Genomic DNA, 22658 nt, shown 5'->3' with positions numbered 1-22658 from the left:
TTTTTTTTTATTCATTAAAGTTTATTAATTGCGTTTGAAAGACTGCTGCGCAAATACAGTGTGACATAAAATATTACAACAATCGCCATTTTATTCTGTAGGGTCTCTGCTAAAAAAATATATAAAATGTTTGGGGGTTCTAAGTACTTTTCTAGCAAAAAAAAGAAGGATTTTAAACTTGCAAGCAACAAGTGTCATAAAAAGGTCTAGTCTTTAAGAGGTTAAACTTCCTTTCTCCCTGGCAGAGGGAAGGAAAAGATACAATGTAATAATTTTTGTTTATAGTTACTGGGAGACTGCTGATAGGCGTTTGTGGGAGGAAAGATACAATGTAATCATTTTGTTTATAGTTACTGGGAGTTTTCCACAGCTGTTTTCTCTGCTCCCTCAGCTATGCAAAGAATCGAGAATATGTCAGGTTTAGGCCCCATGCACACGGGGCGTTAGAAAAAACGTACGTCAAAGTTAGTTCTGACGCCGGAAAAAGCAGCTGTAAAAACGTGCTTTCAGTAGCTTTTTCCATTGGCGTTATTGCACGTTTTGCCACGTTGCTTTTAGCAGCGTTTTTTTTTCTTCCATTCAAAATCAATGGTTCCCTATGGGAGCCTATTGATTTGAATGGAGGTCGCACCGCAACACCGCAAGTCGGATCCGACTTGCGGGGTGACGTGCGCTGTGGGAATCTTGAGGGGGAACTCCACGCCAAAATGTGAAAAAAACGGCGTGGGGTCCCCCCCCCAAGGTTCCAAACCAGGCCCTTCGGGTCTGTTATGGAATTTGAGGGTAGCCCCATGCCGAAAAAACGGCGTGGGGTCCCCCCCAAAATCCATACCAGACCCTTATCCGAGCATGCAGCCTGGCAGGCCAGGAAAGGGGAGGGGACGAGCGAGCGGCCCCACCCCCCCTGGACCACACCAGGCCACATGCCCTCAACATGGGGGGGTGTTGGTGCTTTGGGGCAGGGGGAGCTCTGCACCCCCCACCTCAAAGCACCTTGCCCCCATGTTGATGAGGACAAGGGCCTCATCCCCACAACCCTGGCCGTTGGTTGTGGGGGTCTGCGGGCAGGGGGCTCATCGGAATCTGGAAGCACCCTTTAACAAGGGGGCCCCCAGATCCCGGACCCCCTCCCTATGTGAATGGGTATGGGGTACACTGTACCCCTACCCATTCACCCCATAAAAGGCAGTGTATGGAAATAACGACAAGAGACGTTTTGGAAAGTTTATTAAAAATCTTCATCCGACTCTTCTTGTCTTCTCCTCTCCGGGGTCTTCTCCGGGGTCTTCTGCTCTTTTGCTGTCCGCCCTTCTTGTCTTCTCCTCTCCGGGGTCTTCTGCTCTTTTGCTGTCCCCCTCTTCTTGTGTTCTTCTCTCCGGGGTCTTCTGCTGTCCCCTCTTCTGCTGTCCTCTCTTCTTTTCTTCTCCTCTCCGGTCTTCTGCTCTTTTGCTGTCGGCTGTCGGCTGTCGGCTGTCTTCTTCCTCCGATCCTTCTCCTCTGACGTCTCCGCTGATTATGCCTATCTCCGGTCTCTTCAGCTTATTATATAGCCATTAGGGGCGTGGCCCCGATGACGTCATCGGGAGGCCCCGCCCCCTCATGTCACATATGACGTCATCTGTGACATGAGGGGGCGGGGCCTCCCGATGACGTCATCGGGGCCACGCCCCTAATGGCTATATAATAAGCTGAAGAGACCGGAGATAGGCATAATCAGCGGAGACGTCGGAGGAGGAGGACCGGAGGAAGAAGACAGCCGACAGCCGACAGCAAAAGAGCAGAAGACCGGAGAGGAGAAGAAAAGAAGAGAGGACAGCAGAAGAGGGGACAGCAGAAGACCCCGGAGAGAAGAACACAAGAAGAGGGGGACAGCAAAAGAGCAGAAGACCCCGGAGAGGAGAAGACAAGAAGGGCGGACAGCAAAAGAGCAGAAGACCCCGGAGAAGACCCCGGAGAGGAGAAGACAAGAAGAGTCGGATGAAGATTTTTAATAAACTTTCCAAAACGTCTCTTGTCGTTATTTCCATACACTGCCTTTTATGGGGTGAATGGGTAGGGGTACAGTGTACCCCATACCCATTCACATAGGGAGGGGGTCCGGGATCTGGGGGGCCCCCTTGTTAAAGGGTGCTTCCAGATTCCGATGAGCCCCCTGCCCGCAGACCCCCACAACCACCGGCCAGGGTTGTGGGGATGAGGCCCTTGTCCTCATCAACATGGGGGCAAGGTGCTTTGAGGTGGGGGGTGCAGAGCTCCCCCTGCCCCAAAGCACCAACACCCCCCCATGTTGAGGGCATGTGGCCTGGTGTGGTCCAGGGGGGGTGGGGCCGCTCGCTCGTCCCCTCCCCTTTCCTGGCCTGCCAGGCTGCATGCTCGGATAAGGGTCTGGTATGGATTTTGGGGGGGACCCCACGCCGTTTTTTCGGCATGGGGCTACCCTCAAATTCCATAACAGACCCGAAGGGCCTGGTTTGGAACCTTGGGGGGGGACCCCACGCCGTTTTTTTTCACATTTTGGCGTGGAGTTCCCCCTCAAGATTCCCACAGCGCAAGTCACCCCGCAAGTCGGATCCGACTTGCGGTGTTGCGGTGCGACCTCCATTCAAATCAATAGGCTCCCATAGGGAACCATTGATTTTGAATGGAAGAAAAAAAAACGTATAACGTGGCTTAACGCACGTTAAGCAACGTTATAGCAAAGTTATTCAGCTTTTAGCAGCGTCAGGCGTTTTTAACGCTGTAACGCTGGTCCTCAGAACGCGCAGGTGGTGGGTTCTTGTTGCAGCCTAAAAACGCCTAAGCCACTTACAGCTCAAAAACGTCTGAGTGTGCATGAGGCCATAGAACAACATGGAGAGGCGTTTTTAGGCTGCAAAAAGAAAACGCCTGACGCTGCTTACAGCAGCGTTAAAAACGTCCCGTGTGCATGGGGCCTTAGATCGTCAGGGGGGGTGAATCGAGATCGCGATTTTCATACGATTAATCGTGCAGCTCTACTAGGTAGGGAGTTCAACGAACATACATTCGCTGGTCTTCCTTCCCTATCAGATAAGGGATGAGTATTGGGACAAACTTTTTTTGGGGGGGGTGGAAGTTAAAATCAGGCAGCTGTACCTCGGTCGGTGACAGCAAAAGGTTAAACCACCTCCATACTCCAGCTGGAACACTTCCATGCACAGGATACAGAGACTGCCACTTCTATGCCATCCTCTACAAGCCGAGGCATGCCGGACACATCTGCACTCTTGTTCTTGCACTGTGTGTGAGTAATAGCAAACAAAGACCAACAATGAGCTCTGAATAGAATGGAGAAGCAGATAGAATAAATGTATCAATGCCAGATCAGTGTCAACTTTGCAACAGTGCGGAAACTTCTTGTATACACCGAACCACCGGCGCCTTATACAGCCTGTACACTTATCATGGTTCCTCATTTCCCCAACCAAGAACTCTGTACTTCTCTACTGCAAACTCCTATTGTCCAATCCGGGGCTGAATCTGATCCATTGGGATACAAAAACGTATTTTACAGGTATTGGTAACTTCTGTCTAGGTTACATGTATCTAGCTATCTTATTAAAAATCAAAAATGTAATATATTGCAGCTTACCAATTACATGTGGTGGCTGCATTCGTTTTTTGTAGCCCCCCCCCCCACCCCTTCTGATTTGTCCAGCAACATGCCTCCTGTATTAGTGAGATGCAACTCTGGAAGAAAGAAACAGGAGGCACAGCAGCACTGACAGTCTGGGGGGGGGGGGGGGGGGCAGAAGGTTTTTCATCTTAATAATCCTAAGCCCCATCCTGCCCAGCGATGTTTCGTCTCCTCATTGGGTGAGACACAGTGGGCACCATTGGCTACCGCAGCGATCATATTTAGTGAGACAAAGGAGAGAGGGAGCACACAAAGCTGCAGCGCGATGCCCCCATAGCAAGCAGCTTGCTGTGGGGGCACTCCGCAGGAGGGAGGGCCCAGGAGCGGCAAAGAGGGACCCGAGCAGAGGAGGATCTGGGCTGCTCTGTGCAAAACCAACTACACAGAGGTGGTAAATATAACAGGTTTTTTTTTTTTTTTTTTTTTATTACGTTTAGACAGATACACTTAAAGCGGTTGTAAACCCGAAAACAAAAAAAAAAAAAAAACCTGCAAGACAAAGGCATGAGCTAGTATGCATCATTATGTATTACTTACCTTAGAACGAAGCCCCGACACGGACCCCCGGACATCGCTGCGGGCACTGCCATGATCCCTCGGCGTCTTCCGGGTTCGGCGGCTCCGGCGCTGTGATTGGCCGGATCAGCAATGACGTCACTCCCACGCATGCGCGCGGGAGTGATTTTCCGGCAAGCTACCGGCAAGGAAAACTGAAGATCCCCCCGGACCTTCAGAGCGCATGCGCCGCTCGCGTGAGCGGCTGCATGCACTGCAAATATCTCCTAAACCGTGCCGGTTTAGGAGACATTAAATTGTACCTACAGGTAAGCCTTATTATAGGCTTACCTGTAGGTAAAAGTGTCAAAAAGCAGGATACTACCGCTTTAAAGTTTTTAGAAGTACATAAATTCGACATACCATAATAAGAGCAAACGTTACAAAGATTACACCGGTGTATTAGGACAGTTCTCTAAAATTCAAAGTTTGGTAGATTCGTCTGCTCATGCAGTATACAATACCAATGCTAACCTTGGCATCTCGTGTAACAAGCTTTAGGAGGAACAATGGAGGTCATGAACAAACCTCCCTCACTACAAATATAAAGTAACAATGAGTCCTTACTTGCAATGCGCTATGAAAGTATGTAATCCCTGATCCTTCTTGACGTTTAGAATGTCAATATATGTTGGGTAAATGATAAACTGACAACCAGGTTTCCCACGTGTACATGAAAGCAATTTCTGTCCTGTATTAATGCATAGGAGTGTTCATAGGAGCATGGTATATGAACCCGAGATGGCCTCTGCAATTCTAGGTGCCAGGTCTCTTTTCCACTGGTTCAGAATAGTCAATCATGCTCCAACCAGAATATAAAGGATCACGATCCTAAATGGTTTTGGTAATATCAATTGTAAGGCCTAATAGGGCTAATGCTGGTCAAAGAAGCCAGGGGGTTTCCATTTACTACTTTCAACCAGCCGAATAAACGGTCTAAATTTTTGGAATAATGCATCCTGTAGTAGAAGCAAATAATTTGAATACAGAATTCCAGATACATTCTATGGCAATGTAAATCCATATTGAGTAACAAGTTCCCCGATTGGCCACAACCTCTCCAACAGTCTAGATGAGTTAGGAATCCGATCCATCTTTTATAACCAAACTGGTGTCAGGTACCATCTATACACAATTATAAATGTATTTTACCAATGGAATACACAATGAGAGGCTTTAGGGCTATGGTTTAAGGCCTGACTCCAGGTCTGCTCGGAGTATGTATGCCCCAGTTCCTGTTCCCACTTTATTAATGCCAATGAGTGTATTCATTGTGACCGTGGGGTTAGGAGAGGGAAGAGAATTTGGATATTCTCCCTTTTTGAGGTTGATCCCTGTGGTACAGACCCCATGCTTTGTCTACAGAGATTTCCTTAGATGTTAGAGAACGGATTAAAGGTTTCATTTGATACAGCTTGTAGGCATCACAGCCATTCTTCATGGGGGGAATTCAGCTAGAGACAAATAGCCTTTAAAATAACCAATACTGACTATCAGTCAAACTCTGGCTTGATAAAAGGTTTGAAGTTGGATACTATAGACAGATTGATATACATTTGTTTTGCATTAGGAGGGAAGTTCCTCCAAAAACGATGGGTTTCTTAGTACTAGCTGTAGCGACCAAGGCCTGTAGATCCCTACCCCAGTCATATCTTGTTCCAGAAACACCCATTGTTTATCCTGTGGTGAAGTAATCCATGCTTTAAAATGGATCTAAAAGTGCTGCATCACAGTAATCTTTAATTAATGGTACGACTGCCTACCCCTCCCCCCATTAGATTTGGGTTTAGAAAGTATCCAAAACGATATCCTCGGTTTTGCACCTTTCCAAATGAAGGTTCCAAGGGTGGTGTCAAGTTTCTTGAAAAAGTGTTAGGAGAGAAATCAGTACGATTCTGAACAGATATAGAATTTTAGGCAGAATGACCATTTTTAAAAGTTGCTATACGACCTAGACATGATCTTTTCGGTTTGCTAAGGAGAGAGTTCAGTATGAACTTTTGGAGTAAACGTTTAATTGGCTTCATACAGCTAGTTAACTCCTGCAGTTAACTGAATTCCTAGGTACTGAATTTGGCCCGAATTCCAGTTCCAAAAAATATTTTCTTAAAGGAGTTCCACCCAAAAGTGGAACTTCCACTCATTTACCATCTCGCCCCCTCCGGTGCCACGTTTGGCACCTTTCAGGGGGGGGGGGGTACCCTTCCCCACTTCTAGGAGACAGTGCCTCAAAGTTGGCCCCCTCCTCACCAAACCGATTGCACAGCACGCTTTGCGCATGTGCCTTAGGGACCCGCCCGTGAAGCCGCAAGGCTTCACTGTCGGGTTCCCCTCACCGGTAATGGTGGCGGCAGCACTCGACAGCCGATGGAAACATTGGCTGCGGTGCAGACAATCGCTGGACTCCAGGACAGGTAAGTGTCCTATATTAAGAGTCAGCAGTTACAGTATGTGTAGCTGCTGACTTTAATTTTTGGAGGGGGGAGAGGGGAGGCTGGAAAAGCGCTTTAAGTTTGGAACGTCTACCATAGTCAATATTCAATGTGAATACCTGACATTTTATTATGTTAATTTTATAGTAGGAGATAGCTCCAAAAAATTCTATTACCTTATCTATGCTAGTCAGGGCTAGTCAGGGCGTTTCCCCCCCCCCCCCCATGTGAATATCACATCAATCAGCAAGAAAAAACTATGGTGGGATTTTCCATCAATCTGAATGTCTGAAATAGATGTGGACCTGATGGATTCCGCAAAGGGTTCCATGATCAAAGATGATGAGTGGGGAGAGAGGGCATCCCTGTCTAGTGCCATTCATGATCTCAAATGTGTCAGATAGGACCGCAGGAGGTATACATTTGTGCAGAGGGTTTGGTGTATAGGGCTAAGATAGCCGACAGGATGAAACCACCAAATCCAATATGTAGCCTGAAGGTAGCCCCAGTAGACCCTATCGAAGGCTTCCTGCATCTGCTAGGAAAACCCTAGAAAAACCATAGGGGAGTTTATGCTTGGACCTAGATTTAGGATTCTACAGGTAGCATCCAGGGCTTGCCTTCCCTTTACAAACCCCACTGGGTCTGGGAGATTAAATCTGGGGTGATGTTATCAATCCTGTTGGCGATAAAAATTGATGCAAAAGTGAAGTCTAAATTTAGCAGTGAGATTGGTTTGAAATTGCGGGGTATTTAATTCTTTACCTTGTTCAGGCAGAGTCCGTAATAATGCTTTGAGCATTTCTGGAGGAAGCACACCAGAGGATGTGGCCTCGTTGAAGATTTTAGGTAAGGCACAAGTATACCCTGGAAGGATCGAATATTCTGCTGAAAGACCATCAGCACCAGGCAATTTGTTTAAAGTAGTGCCTGTATACCTTTTCTCATCTCTGCAGATGTGAATGGGGGGGGGGGGGGGGTTAATCCCTCCAGTGTTGGAGTCAATAGTAGGGAGTGTAATTTAATTTGGAAAATTAGTTCTACCTTCTTCAGATGACCGGGGGGGGGGGGGGGGGGGTAGACGAGTCTAGTTTTAAATTATATAGGGCTTTGTAGTAATCCTTGAAGAAATTAGCAATTTCTTTAGGGTGATTTTTTTCTCCTGTTATAGGATTTATCAGTTAGGAGATTTTGGATTTAGCTTGCTGTGCTTGTATCTGTCAGGCTAGAAATTGTCCAGCTTTATTATGGAGATAGTGAGACATTTTTGCACGTTTTAAATATATTTTTCATGATCGAATACTAGGAGTTGAAGGTCCATTGTACATTTTTGTAGTTCCATTATTGAGGGGGGGGGTGACTGTTTTGGGATTTGAGGTGCTTCATTTTATCTAGAAGGGTTTTGGTTGCCAACTTTTTTCTATTGAGGCCATTTGTAATAAGGAGGCCTCAATGTAGGCTTTATGTGTACACCATACTATGGTCGCCTGGGATTCTGGAGTATTGTTAAAGTGAAACGAAGCCTCTAAATTTTTTGGTATTTTCCTCGGTTGGTTGAATAAAATAGTAATGTATTGTTTCGCCACAGGAGTGTGGGAAAAAAAAAAATCACTATGTTCTTTGATCTCCATTATAAGTGGGGCACGGTCAGACCATGTAATATTTCCGATTTGCATTTTAGCAACTTTATCCATGAGGGGAGGTCTGCAAGCAATGGATCTATTCTGGAGTATGATCTATGAGGGTTTGAAAAGGTGGTGTAGTCCTTCTCACCTGGGTGTAAACATCTCCAGGACATCATATAGGGATTCATTCATTATGTAGAATATTGTGTAGAGTTGCCCTGTGTTTAGAAGTTGGAGGTGTGCTGTCTATTTTTGGGTCTACTACTAGGTTAAAGTCCCCTAGCAGGAGCAGAATGCCTTTATCACTTTGACTTTGCTTAAGTTTTCTTAGAAAGGTTAGTTGACCTTGGTTGGGAGCCTACACCGATACCAAGGTAGAGGACACATCAAATGTACAGACTAATATAAAAGAACAGCAATAATATATCAAACTCTGCGCTCCCAAATAAATGCAACAGCTGCTAGTTTAAGATACTGGTCATAACAATATAAAAACCATGCAAGCAGCGCTGTTTACAACTAGTTCTTAATCCAGCATGGATAAAACAAAGACATAGTAAAAGGGATTCTCCACCTAGGTGTAAGCAGCATGCAATGGTGAGCCCAATCCTCTACCTCCACCACACACTGACTCTTACCAAAAGTTATGGGCCTACTGTTTCAATAATGGCCAAACAGCGCAGTGGATGATTCAAAGGATCACTCAGCCTTAGACATCCTGACCACCATGGAGTTTGAAATTCTTCCAGGACCAAGTAGTACCTGCCTGAAACTGTCCAGCTCCGCCCACGCGGCTTTTTATACGACACCCCCCCCCCCCCTCACACCCGTAACCAGCTTCCGGTAACTCCCTGGAGACACCCACCGTCAGATGTGACAATGGTAAATTGAGGGACACTTGAAGGGGGGGGGGAAGAAAAACAGTATAGTGTGTATCGAGCTTAAGACTGCTCATCAATGGTCCCACCAGATCAGACTTTGATAAAAAGGCATCTGAAGCCACCTGTACAATGGGATTAGACTCCATCAAAGTCACATTACAAGTTGTTTCCCCATGTTTTCCAATGAACCATATATGTGCCACTTCAAGTTGCAGCAACTTCAAAGTAGTTTATGCACTACTTAGGTCCAACTCATGCAACTTAAGGGTCAGACTTCAATGTTAACCAACAGTTGCATGAAAGTCGTACGTGAATGTTATATGCAATGCAACAGTTGTCCATCTTTATTGGTCAGTCGTATCCAAGTTGCACCCATCCAAAATTGCACTCCCAAAGTCAACGCAACTTTGGAATCCTACAAGTGTGAATAGAGCCTAAAGTCTCGTACACCCGATCAGATTATCGGACAAATTTCCACCCGTTTTTGGTTGCAAGAGTGAAGGTTACCTTTATACAAAAATTCTCGTACGACAAACCAATTTCAAAAGTGATGTAAGGTGTTGAATTTTTCTATCACGTATTCTTCAAAAATTGTAAGCAAGGCTAATGTATTCTCAGAAACTTTGCTAATTAAAACGAATAGCAGACACCATGTTGACATACGATATTCAGCTTTGGTCGTACGAAAATTCGTAGTCGGCTGTCGAAAGCACCATACGGATCCAAAAAGCAACAGTTCATTCAGACCAAATTTTACTTGATTTTCTTATTGTGTGTATAGGCCTTTATACAAAAAGGGGCGACTGGAATTTAAAATGTGCTTCCCCCCTCAGTACACAGTTGATGCAGGGGTCATTAGGCAGCTGGCTTAACCACTTGAATACCAGGCCTTTTTTGGCACTTAGTTTACATGTAACTTTTTTGCTAGAAAATTACCTAATCCCCCAAACATTTTAAAGCGGTTGTACACCCCCCCCCCCCCCCAATAAATAATTTCCAAAGCGTCTAATGGAAAAGCCATTAAAACCTCTAACAATTTTGTATCCTAAAACTACACAAATACTTTTGAGCCTTCCCTGCTGAATGATTACTGGGGCTCAAGGTAGGTCTGTGCCCTCCCCTATCAAAAAGGTGCCATCATTAAATAAATGTATTCTATCCACACACACCTGAACTCCCTAAAATCACGTTCAGGAGAGGGAAGATTTGTTTTTTTTTTCTTTCTGCCAAAAAACACACCCAATGCACCCATCATGGGTAAATGTGCCTAAATGCTAGGCGTTTATTGCTTGAGCATTCATTCCAATAGCCAGAATAAAATATTCTGGCCAATTAAATTAATGCCTAAAAGCTTAATGTGCCTGAACACATGCAAGCGTGCCTCAGCGCTTTTCTCCTGCCATGGGAAAGGCATTTAGAAGAGCTTTGTCTGCATGAGGCTTTATACTGGCTGCCATACTATTCCAGTAGACTCAATGCTTTGAGCTGTTGATGCAGAATGGGAGTTCTGGCTGATAGGCACACTTGTTTTGTTTGAGGTCATCTACTCAGAATATATTTGAAGACTCACTTACAGCAGAATTTTTATACATATATATGCGTTAAGTTACAGTGAACCACTAATGATATTCCTACATGAACAGTTCATGAAATTGAGAGGTTTTTGCAGAGAGGCATCTTGGATCTGTATAAACTATTTCACACACCTACAAAATTACCTTATATGCTTGCCTGGGATCAGGATTTAGGGGAGGAAATTGAAAGAGGTGGACAGGATGAAATGATCCCTTAGGACATGAGGGTATCGGGAATGTCGCTCCTCAAGAAGCGGGCTTTAGGCTCGGTTCACACTGCCACGACTTGGGATCCAACTTGTGAGACCCCAAAGTCGAGTGACTTGTAAAATCCTATGTTAGTCAATGAGAGTCGTCTTAATAAGCACTAATGAAGTTGCTTTGACTTTAGAAAAAAAGTTCAAACCTTGATATTTTTTTTTATGTTTTTGCTGCAAAAAATTGCCATAACTGCCTGGATAAGCACAGTTGGAAACCGGGCAGTTATGAAACTTAACTTGATGTGAATCATGCTTTAATGTGCCACTTTAGTCATAAAACTAAGTCCTGCTAGATGACTTCAGACTGGCCCATTTTGCAGGTATAGTTATGCAAAACATTTAAGTGTCTATACTGTTTAGGAAAAAGGTAATACTCTTATCCTGCTCTGCACATGCTTGGTTTTTTTTTTTTTTTTTTTTTTTTGGCACTGATGAATCTGTAGAGGCCGATCTGACAGCCTTAAAGCAAAACTAAACCCGCCTATCCTTTACAGCCAAGAAAGCTGCTTCTGTTTGATCTGCAACTGCCATGATGCTGCACATGACCAGTTAGGACACCAGCCATTTAATGGTTTAGGACACAAGCAAATGTGACAGTTTGCATTTTCAACATTCCAGGAATGTGTGTAACCAAATCCGCTTTATGGATTTCCTGTTCAGGGGCTCTGGGCTTTAGCAAAATGGCAGCCTCCAGCAAGAAGAAACAGGAGCAATGCTGGAGGCAATCTACAGCACACACCGATGTTGGTAGCATAATAACTAAATGAGGAATGTATGTTCCCTGCTGAAGAACATTATATTTTATCAAGTTATGGGGAAGTTCCACTTTGAGAAGCTGGTCAGCATCTTGAAACATACATCCATGATATTTTGAGAGAGTTTGGAACCCCTGGATTCCAGACCTTCAATTCCCTGTGGCATAAAGGCTTGCTGATGGATGTGATCGGCCTTTGGACGCACTCATTCTTCCTTTGAGGATACCATAGCATTTTCTTACGGATTGTATATTGCAGTCTCAGTATTTACCATGCCTGCATTAGCTGGCCAGTGGGATATGGGTATATAGGGATAATGGGATTTACTTCTATGGTTCCCACTTGTATATCTCCTATATCTTCCCATTTCCATACGACTTGTCTACCAACTGTGCCCTACTTGTATTAGGGGGTTTACCAGTTATGGGAGCAGCCTATTAGGGCCGATATACAAAAAAAAAAAAAATAGGTATTGGTCAGAAGCTTACTGGTATTGGTCAGACCTGCTCGCTGCAGTCTCTACAAATCTGCTCCCCTGGATACCATTTTTAAGCGGTGGGGGGGCTGCAGCTCAGTGCCAGGCTGTGTCACATCTGCAGCTGGGCTGCGAAATCTGCTCTGTCAGCAGTGTGGTAGGCAGCAGAGCAAGGACATCAGCTCTCACTGCCCGCCTCTCACCACCGCTGTTCCGCCCCTACAGCAGGGCCGCAAAGGCTGCTCCTGACAGAGCTGCAGCCACGGGCGAGCGAAGATAGTTACATTATCTCACTGCCTGTCTGCATGTGGAAGTTTACCCGCTCGGATGCTGCTGGGCAGAGGCTGCCCCGAAGTAGTGACAAGCTGCATCTGGGTGGCCGGGTTCCCAGTTTACTTAAGGTTTTAAAAATTTTAAATAAAAAATTCAGTTTATACCAGATTGGTGTAGAAATGGTGTTACATTTTTTTTCAAACCTTTAAAAAAATGTACAGAATATCGGCCCTGAGAAAAAAAAAACCCAAAACACTAGATCGGTCTACCCCTAATATGTATTCTTGTATAGTACGATCACCCTTCTGCTAGTACCAGGTTGGACTCCCTTAATTCTTCGTGGCATAGATTCAACAAGGTGTTGGAAACATTTCTCAGATTTTGATCCATAGTGACATGATAGCATCACGCAGTTGCTGCAGATTTGTCAGCTGCACATCCATGATGCCAATCTCCCGTTCCACAACAACTAAATCGACAACTAAGATTACGGAAATGGTTGTCAACCAGTTTCATAATCGATTAGTTGGCCTGCATACACAGTGCGTTTACATATCAGGAAATACAGTGCAGCCCACATACAGCTCAGTACACCGTCTATACAAGTAATGTGTGAGGAGCAATGCCTCATGGGACATGTAGTCCTGGGCAGGAAGTGAGTGGTTCTAAAGATAGAAGTTTTATTACCTTGCTATAGGGGCACTCACTATACTTTGCAGCATGCCATTGGGGCACTGAGGGCAGGAGGATCAGGCAAGTAAAAAAAAAAAAAAAAAAACGCGGCCAATTAATCGATTATGAAAATAATCGTTCATTGTAGCCCCAGCCACATTCCAAAGGTGTTCTACTGGATTGAGATCTGGTGCCTGGATGCCACTGACCTACAGTGAACTCATTGTCATGTTCCAGAAACCAGTGGTGAGATTGGAGCTTTGTGACATGGTGCATTATCCTGCTGCAAGGAGCCATCAGAAGATGGGTACACTGTAGTCATAAAGGGATGGACATGGTCAGCAATAATACTCAGGTAGGCTGTGGGGTTTGAATGATCAATTGGCACCAAGGGGCCCAAAGTGTGCCAAGAAAATATCCCACACACCATTACACCACGAGCCTGAACCGTTGATACAAGTCAGGATGGATCCATGCTTTCATGTTTATGCCGAATTCTGACCCTACCATCTGAATGTTGCAGCTCAAAGCTAGACTCAGACCCCCCAAGCTTAGTCATAGGATTAGGATGAAATACTCAGACCAGCCCGTCTGGTACCAACAACCATGCCAAGTACAAAGTACCTTAAATCCCCTTTCTTTCCCATTCTGATGCTCAATTTGAACTTAAAGTCATCTTCACCATGTCTAGATGCCCAAACACATTGAGTTGCTGCCATGTAATTACCTGATCATCAATTTGTATTACTAAACATCAATTTGTATTACTAAGCATTTGAACAGGTGTACCTAAAAAGTGGCTGGTGAGTAATATATATATATATATATATATATGTGTGTGTGTGTGTAACCACGCTTACTATATAGAACAGAATACTCATTTTTTATTTTTATTTTTTTTGCCAGGAAGGTCTGGCATTAACACATTAGCGTGGACTCGGAACACACAGGGTTCCCAAAACTGCGTATAGTCTACTTTCCTAAAAAGGTGAACTAAAGCCGGCAATACATTAGTGGACTTTTGAGCAAACATTCGTATGAAAATGCTCCGCAAATTTGACGAGTTGACGAAGGTCTCCCTGAATACATAAAAACGTTTTTCGCAGTAACATTTGATTTTTGGAATGAATTCGACTTTTCCCCAAAAAAAAAAAAAAAAAAAAAAAAACACACACTGCTAAATTTGTCACAAATGAACAAATTTCTCATCCTGTTCCTTCTAATTGTCCCATCACCGCGGTTGAAAGTGAACTTCCATTGGACCCCACTTAGAGAATAAAAAAAAAAGCGCGAACAGAAAAGTGCTTAAACCACAACATTTCAAAATGAAACTACTAGTGTATGGCCGGCTTTGGACTATTAAAAGTCTGGTCAGTACACAGAACAGGAAGGGAGGAGGGGGGGGTTGAAAAGTTTATTAGCTATTTGGCAGCAACAAGAGGAAGTGCCGAGGGCTGACAGGTTGATGGGAAGGTGGTGAGCATTAATAAGCAGAAACAGAATACAAAAAGACCGCTCCTCATTTACACCGAATAGCTATCGAAACATCAGAGGAGACATGCAGACTGGTTTTTACATACATGGTCCCTCTCCTTTATGTGGGGGGTTGTTTAGTACTCCAAAGATTTTCTGATTTGTAGCTGTAATTTTTTTTTCCCCCACACAAAAAAAAAAAAAAAAAAAAAAAGTTTGATGTTCACAAAAAAATAAAAATAGTCTTTACTAAGCATAAGTAAGGCCTCTTGCACACGATATCTTGTTTGAGCATCTACCGTTTCAGATTTTTGTGCGCATTTTTACGTGTATGGGTTCATGCAATTTTCCGCCCATGAATGAAAACGTACTCTCACATTTTTGTTCTGCACAATGTCAATGGGCATTTGCGCATGAGTCGTAAATAAAGGGGAAAAAAAAAAAGCAAGCTTACTGTAAAATCAATTTCTGATGTTCATTAATAGACCGCTCCTGATCTTCATAACTATTGGGTTATACTGCCCCCTACAAGAGTAGGATACTAGGCGTTAAAAGAATCTGTCTACACCTACAGGCAGTTCCAGGATGTATACTTCCCTCTCCCTGCTATAGGTACAAGCAGAGTCAGAATAATTACAACTCACAGAGGGGTGGGGGCTGTGTCTGTCAAACATCAGAGAAATGGATTTTATGCAAGTCAAAAATCCCATTTTCTCTTTTGATCATTGACGGACAGCTCCTGATCTTCATAACCATCGGGACGTCCCAAAGCAGTGTTAAACATGGGGGGGTGGGAAAAGCCAAAAAATTCAAGGCTAAAGAGAAGCTTACCAAAACTGGAGCCCAAAATATTTGTGAAAGTGTGCACCAAGGACCAGGTGGCCGCCTTGCAAACCTGCTTTACTGATGCCTGACAGAAGCCCAGGAGGCACTAAGCGCCCAAGTGCGCCTTAACAGGGAAAGGAGGAACCTGATCCTTGATTGAACAGGCCTGAATCATCGTCTGATCCATTTGGAAATAGTCGCAGAGGAAGCGGACAACCCTTTCCGAGGTCATCCGTGAGCACAAATAGTCACAAGAAAGACTCAGTAGCTGCCAGGTACACCCTTATTGCCCGAGCCACAGCCAAAAGCAATTTCCAGCGGATATTTAGGCCTGGGACACAGGGTAGACAAAATGTCTTAAAATGGAGAGACAGACAACCTTTGGAAGGCTCAACGGACAGGGGCTAAGAACCAGCTCATCTCTGAATCACCGGGTAAGGTCAACAGGATAACAACGCCAGTTCAGACACCCTGCGCAGAGGTAATAGCCACCCAAAAAAAAAAAAGCTACCTTTTGAGACAGTGCAAGGGAATCTCCTGAAGATTCTCTAAGGGAGGCTTCTGGAGGACTGAAAGCACCACATTGAGGCCCCAAGGCAGCAACGGAGACCGCACTGGAGGAACCAAAATGTCAGACACCCTGATGAAAAAAGGTACGCACCAGGGGGTGTGGCTAAGGGTCATTGGAAGAAGACTGCCAAAGCCAACACCTGGCCTTTACGGTACTGAAGGCTAATTTCTGTTCAACCCCCGTTGAAGGAAAGTCAAGATCTGAGCCACGAGAAGAAGCGAGACAACCTCGAGACTCACCACGCAATGTACATCTTCCACGTACGATGGTAGATCATCCTAGAAGTAGATTTCCTAGCTTTTAACAGCATTGGAAATCACCAACTCAGATAAACCTCTATCTTTCAGCACCCGGCATTCAAACCGCTAAACCGTCAAAGCCAGTAACTAAAGCAGGATTTAAGATTGGTCCTTGGGACAGCAGATCCTCCCTAAGGCTACATTCACACCTGAGCGTAGCGTTTTTCGCGCGTTTTTTACCGCGATTTTCAGGCGTTTTTTGATTGAATAGATACCAATGGAAAACGCCTGTAATCTGCCCAAAAAGAAGTTCATGTACTTTTTTGAGCGTTGGGCGTTTTGTAAACAGCGTCAAAACGCCCAGATGTGAACAGGGGCCATTGAAATGAATAGGATTTGTCTTGTTGGGCGTTTTGAGAGCTGATCCTAGAGCAGAAAAACTCCCCAAAAACGCCTAGATGTGAACGGAGCCTAAGAGGAAGCTTCCAAGGAACATCAGCAACCAGATCGGCGTACCAAGCCAAGTGAGGCCAGTCCGGAGCCACTATGACGACTGAAGGCCAGCACCTTGAGGTCCAGGATTGGACGCACCTTGCCTGCCTTCCAGGGAACTGTAAACCGGTTTGAGTAAAAACACGGAAAATTTTTCGAAGTCAGAAACCGGGGACAATCACCCCTTGAAGTAACACATCTTGTACCGCCCCAAAGAGACCCTGTAAGCGATCAGGTGCAAGTTTAAAGGAAAGAACCTTGCTGGGGGACAAGAGCAAAACTAGATCTTGTAGCCAGTCCGAATGACTTAGTGGACCCCCTTGTCTTGTGCCAAAGTCGTCCATGGGTCTGGAAACCAGCGAAGCCCTCTCCCACCCCAATACAGATACGGGTGAGGGCACACCTTCATGCTGAGGGAGCCCGCTCTAGAAGTCTGGTCCACAGACCAGCATTTGAGCCAAAAGACACCAAAAGGGCCACTGCCTAAAAACGGAGAGCTGAGCCCATAAGGGAGCCATAGCCAAAGAGGCATCACCGATATACTGCAGCCCCTGGACCAGCTGGACCACCAGCTCAGCAAAGGCGGGGGTGAGCTGTTCTCCCTTCAGGTTACAGCATGAAAGCTTAGCCCACTATCAGAGTTTACGACACCAGGGCAATGGTGAATACCGGCCTCAGTGCCGAACTAGCCAGAGTACATATTGCAGGCCACAGCCTCCGCCTTCCTGTCAGCCAGATCCTTAAAGGCCAACCGGAATCATGGCTGCCTTGTTCACCAGTGGTGGCCCCTTCGGTTTCCAGATTGAACAGTCCACTTTTTTAATTAGGGACTCTAATATAGGGTGAGATCTAGAAAAGAAAAAACTCGCTTATGGACCCTAAGGGGGGGGACGCTTTGGTCGTCCCCACTCTTTAGCGACAATTTTGTTGTTCATAGGCAAGGAAAGGAAACACCTTTGCGCTCTGGAAGGCTTGAGTGCTAAAGGGAACCTGCACCTCTGTCGCAACTGCGTCCATCTTTAAGGTCTCACGCAGATATACATCAGGGCATCCACCAGCGCCTTTACAAGTGAGGTTGCAGATGTGTGGGAATCATCCTCGCCATCAGATTCCGGGTGCGTGGTTGCAGACCAAGCAGGGTTACCCACGTCGGCCGAATCAGATTCTGGATTTGATGAGACAGATGAGGCAGGGGAAGGCGCTTTTTGCAGCCAGTCGCCCAAAGGCCACCTCCATCCGGGACACAAAGGACTTCATGACCGCCGTCAGTGATTCTATGGATGGTTGAGACCTGGAGGGCCCGGCAGGTTCAGAGGGGATCAGTTGGGGAGATGTGCTCCAAAAACTCTATGAGTCACCAGGGGGACCCCACAAAAAAAAAAAAAAGCTAACTGCAAGGGACAACCGCCCACTGCGCTGGCAGCAGCACTCGATCACCAGGTACAAAAGCACCAAGCGATCCTCAGCAGAGAGGGAGAGAACACCAGAGAGTCGCCACCCAGGCACCAGGATAATCGGCACTGCACATCCAGTGATCAGGAATTAAAGTGATCAGGAATTAAAAGATCCAGGAGTCAGCACGAGGGGCTCCCACAGCCAAAATCGCTGTCCACAGGGCTCCACTATCATAGCCACTGCCATTTTCAATGGCAAACCACCTCAAAATGGCCCCTGGACTACTCAAACATGGCAGCCTTGCATAGAAACTGGCTACAACAAAGTGGCGGCCCTGTGCGGCACCACAAGGCTTCCAGGAGGGATCCCTAGTTCCCCCCCCCCCCCCCCGCACAGTCGATAGTCGGGTCGTTGGCGGTGCACCCCCCCAGCACCAGTGTAGTGTCCTACAACCCCAGAAGGTGAACCTGACCACCCATGCAGCCCCAGCATAAGTGGACCGGGGGGTAGGATGGGGAGTTTGACGGGAAGGAGGGGGAAGCCAGGGGTCCGAACGTCCCAAGGAGTGGCCCACATCCACGCCAAAACCCTCCGGGGGGGGGAAGCTACTCACCATACCAGGAACTGGGTGGGCACTGCTCTAGACAGAACCCCTCTCCATCGAAATGGGGGGGGGGGGGGGGGGAGGCCTGTCGGCCAGGAGGAATGCTGCGACTCAGGCTGAGACCTGGTCGTATGTGACCTCGCGTTTAATTTGTGGGCCAGTCCCCGGCCAGTGGGGCTATGTCGCGGCTGACCTAGCACGGAGCTGAGGTCTACAAGCGCTACCCCAGACTGGGGTTAACACTGGATCTAGATTATCTAGCCCGTCACCCAGTCCAGCAGTTGATTGGTCCTGGCAATTTTTTTTTTTCCTGTGAGATCTTCTGAGATCCCAGCAAGTAACCAAATACTCCTGACTAGGCAGAAAAAAAAAAAAAGGAACACTCCTTGCACGCCCCAGGCCAGACATTTGCAGCCATAGCCAAGTCAGGAGGGCATTAGCACTTAGACACCTTCACACATGTAAAACTTGTCCTGCAACTGCAAAGTTGCATGACAAGTCTAATCCCATGATTTCCGATGAGTACTGTTCATATGTGTGAGCCTTTAAGACACTGACTTCAACGTTGTCCCTGCACTACTGGCCTGACTTTGATCCGACTTGAGGTCCAAAGACCTCAAGATTACACAGGCATTGCATCAAGTCGCGGCAAATTCGTGCAACTTTCAGGTCACAGGTGTGAAAGGGGATTTAGGGAGAGCCTTGCCTTCAACCGGGGACAATCCTGGCCAGAATAAACCCCAGGAGGAAAAACACCCTCCCACCATTCTACATCAGGTGAAGACTCACCAGCACCCCCACTAAATTAGAGGAACCATGCAAAAACATTTTTTTAGGTTTATCAGAATAATGGGTTCCAACCCATTAGGTGCTTACTGCGGTCTGTGTCCCTGCTGGGTAGACTGACCATTTGTCTTGGTGACCACTGTCACATGGACAGCAAGTAACCGGGAATACCAAAATATTACAGTTGTCATTGAAACAAGAGGTGAGGGAAGATCTTCCAAACGGGAGGACTTTTGGGGATCTCTACTGACTTCCTATTAAACATGACCAAGGGTCCCAATTTTTTCCCCCTCAAGTTTCAGCTTTACATGCATTTTGGCTTTAAGCAGCTTTTCAGGCACATTTCACACACACACATTAATACCAGCTGGTAAAATCATTAACTTTTAGCACTGTTAACAGTCCATAATCCACTTCAGTGAGCAAATGGTTTTAGATTAGAACCATGGGGCAATTATGTGCAAAAACCCATCTGTCAAACCCGCCCATTCAGGAAATAAGACCGCTCTGCTGCCATGAGACAAACACTTGGATCGCAGTTGCAGCATTATATGCCAATATAAAATGCCCCGGGGGGGGGGGGGGGGGGGAATTATAGGTCCTTTTCATTTTGGATATCCTGTATAAATAGGTCAGGCTCGGTTCACACCTATGCAGTTTGCTATTGATCCATTTCTGCGGTTCATTTTTCGCACATGCGGTTTTGCATTATTTATGCTTTTTCTTAGCCAATTTGTTGTTCAGATTTGAAAATGCTAACTGTAGCAAAGAACAAAAAAAAAAAAAAGCCCACAAACCACATGAACAGAGCCTTATGCTAGGTGCTTGTGAATGTCGATCTTCTGGATTATCCGTATGTCCTTTTGGAAGAAGGTCTACCACTATGCAGCAACTGATTTTTTGAGGCAAAAAAAAAAAAAAAGTTACATTTTAGCTCATGGGCTGGTGTCCATATTGCTGGGTGGTATTATGCACCACTTCAGTGGTGTACAGTTTTTTTTTGTTTTTTTTTTTGAGAGTATACAAAGTTACTCTATTCAAGTCTCCGAACAGTAGGGAAATTGTGCTGCAGTGACCTACAATGCCATTCCATGCGCAGACAAAAAAAATCCCCCACCGCAACGCTCCTATGTTCTCACATGGCAAATGGTGTTGATTTGGTGCAAGCCTCCCATAGAGCGGACAGGGGTCTGATCACCAAATCCCTGCAGACGCCACTCTGTGTAAAGCAAGTATACAATGTATCAGTGTGGAAATGTTCTGTCCAGAGTCTTATGCCTCGTACACACGCATCGATAGTTGGCCGTGAATTTTTGGCCAACGTCCAATCGGCCGATTTTCGGCTTGTTAGTATGATGCTTTCGACAACCGACTCTTCGGCCGAATAAAATCTGGTGTGCAGGCTATAAAATTTGTTGGCTGTCAACACAACGGCCGATTTTCCGTCAGTCAGTACAGATTCTGGCAGACAAAAATCTGATGAGCAAGACTAGGCATGCTCAGAGAAGAAAAAACACACGGAAAGTCAACCAGCACATGACATCCCTTCTGCAGTTGGTTTTTGTGAGCCGAGAAAATTCGTGTGAAGTCTAGAGCACATTTCAACCAACACAACAACACTGGACAAAAGTTGGCCGATCGGTCGGCCGATAATCGTTGCGTGTGTACAAAGCATTACACACTTGTGCAACTTGTCCTGCAGCTTGGGAGTGCAAAGTCGAATGACAAGTCTTACCCCATGATTTCCAATGAGTAACATTCATATCTGTGTGATTTCAAAAGCAGTCCCTGCACTACTTTGGTCCAACTTTGACGTGACTTGAGGTCCATAGACCTCAAGATTACACAGGCATTGCTTTAAGTCGCGGCAACGTGGTGCGACTTTCAGGTCGTGAAGTGTGAAGGGGCCTATGCAGATAAATTAGAACATTTCTTTATAAGGAGATGGTTCTGTGAATTTGAAGGCACACTAATGCCTAGTTAAAAAAAAAAAAACTATGTTTCCAATCAGCAGGCAAAACAGGCACTGCTCTTTATCAGTCCCACAGGGCTGCAATTCTTAATGGCACCGCCACACATCGGCAACACACGTTTCCACGCAATGACTTACCTGTGTTGCGTGTAGGGCAGCTAATTGGATAGAATGGGACAGCCAACCCACGCGGGTCAGACTAATGGGAACGGAGCCCAAGGGCGTTTTCATAGTTTCACATTATTGAAGTGTCCCTTCACTAGTAGAACAATCTTCCTCTAGTGCAGGGATTCCCAAACAACGGCCCTGCAGCTGTTGCAGAACTACACATCCCATGAGACATTGTAAAACTCTGACATTCACATACATGACTAGGCATGATGGGAATTGTAGTTCATGATCAACTGGAGGGCCGTAGTTTGGGAATCCCTGCTCTAGTGCATGGGGGGAATTGTGATATTGGCGGCAAGCACCAAATTATGGTGGTATTCCAGCAGGACTTGATTCTGTTTAACAGAAATGGGTACATGTTCCAAAAAAAATCAGACGGCTCCTGCTGAGTCGTGATAGGTGTATACCCAAAAAGTTGAAGCAACTCCAAATGTATGCACATCCAAAGTAAATGCACACATCAGGGATTTTACACCTGATAACATTGATTGCTATACACCGGTTACATATTGCCACGCACACCAGAATGAGACCAATAACTCTAGTACCAGACCTTCATAACGCTAAACTGATGACCTATAGAGGGCTTTTAAAGCGTCGCCTATGGAAAAATACAGGGTACTGAAGTCCTTCACCATTTCACTGGCACATGCAAATTTAAGATTTGACATGTTGGGTATCTATTGACTTGGTGCAACCTCGACTTTCATATATTTGACCCAAAAAAACAAAACTGGGTAATTTATTGCGTATGTGCCCCCTAAAATGAACTGTTAATACTGAAATGTTGAACCTTTGCAGTAATATTGTGCGACAAGACTGGAACTACCACCATTGGATTCTGTTGGGTGTCTGCTTTCCGAAAACAATGTTTTTTTTTTTTGGGGGGGTAAACTTTTACACCTATAGATTTTTTTGGTGAAAAAAAAAAAAAAATTTTATACACACAATTTTTTCACTACAAAAAAAAAAA

At 45.5% G+C, this 22658-nt stretch overlaps 1 protein-coding gene across 1 annotated transcript in view; it reads right to left on the bottom strand.

Annotated features, from left to right (window-relative positions):
• NHERF1 (NHERF family PDZ scaffold protein 1) overlaps positions 1–22658 on the bottom strand; it is a 58569-nt gene that overhangs the window by 20630 nt on the left and 15281 nt on the right. The window lies entirely within an intron of this gene.

Source organism: Pelophylax lessonae (assembly GCF_965119305.1).
Source record: "Pelophylax lessonae genome assembly, chromosome: 11".
In the NCBI taxonomy this organism is placed as follows: Eukaryota; Metazoa; Chordata; class Amphibia; order Anura; family Ranidae; genus Pelophylax; species Pelophylax lessonae.
Note: the sequence above shows the minus strand (reverse complement) of the source record. Positions and strands in the feature narration are given on the sequence as shown.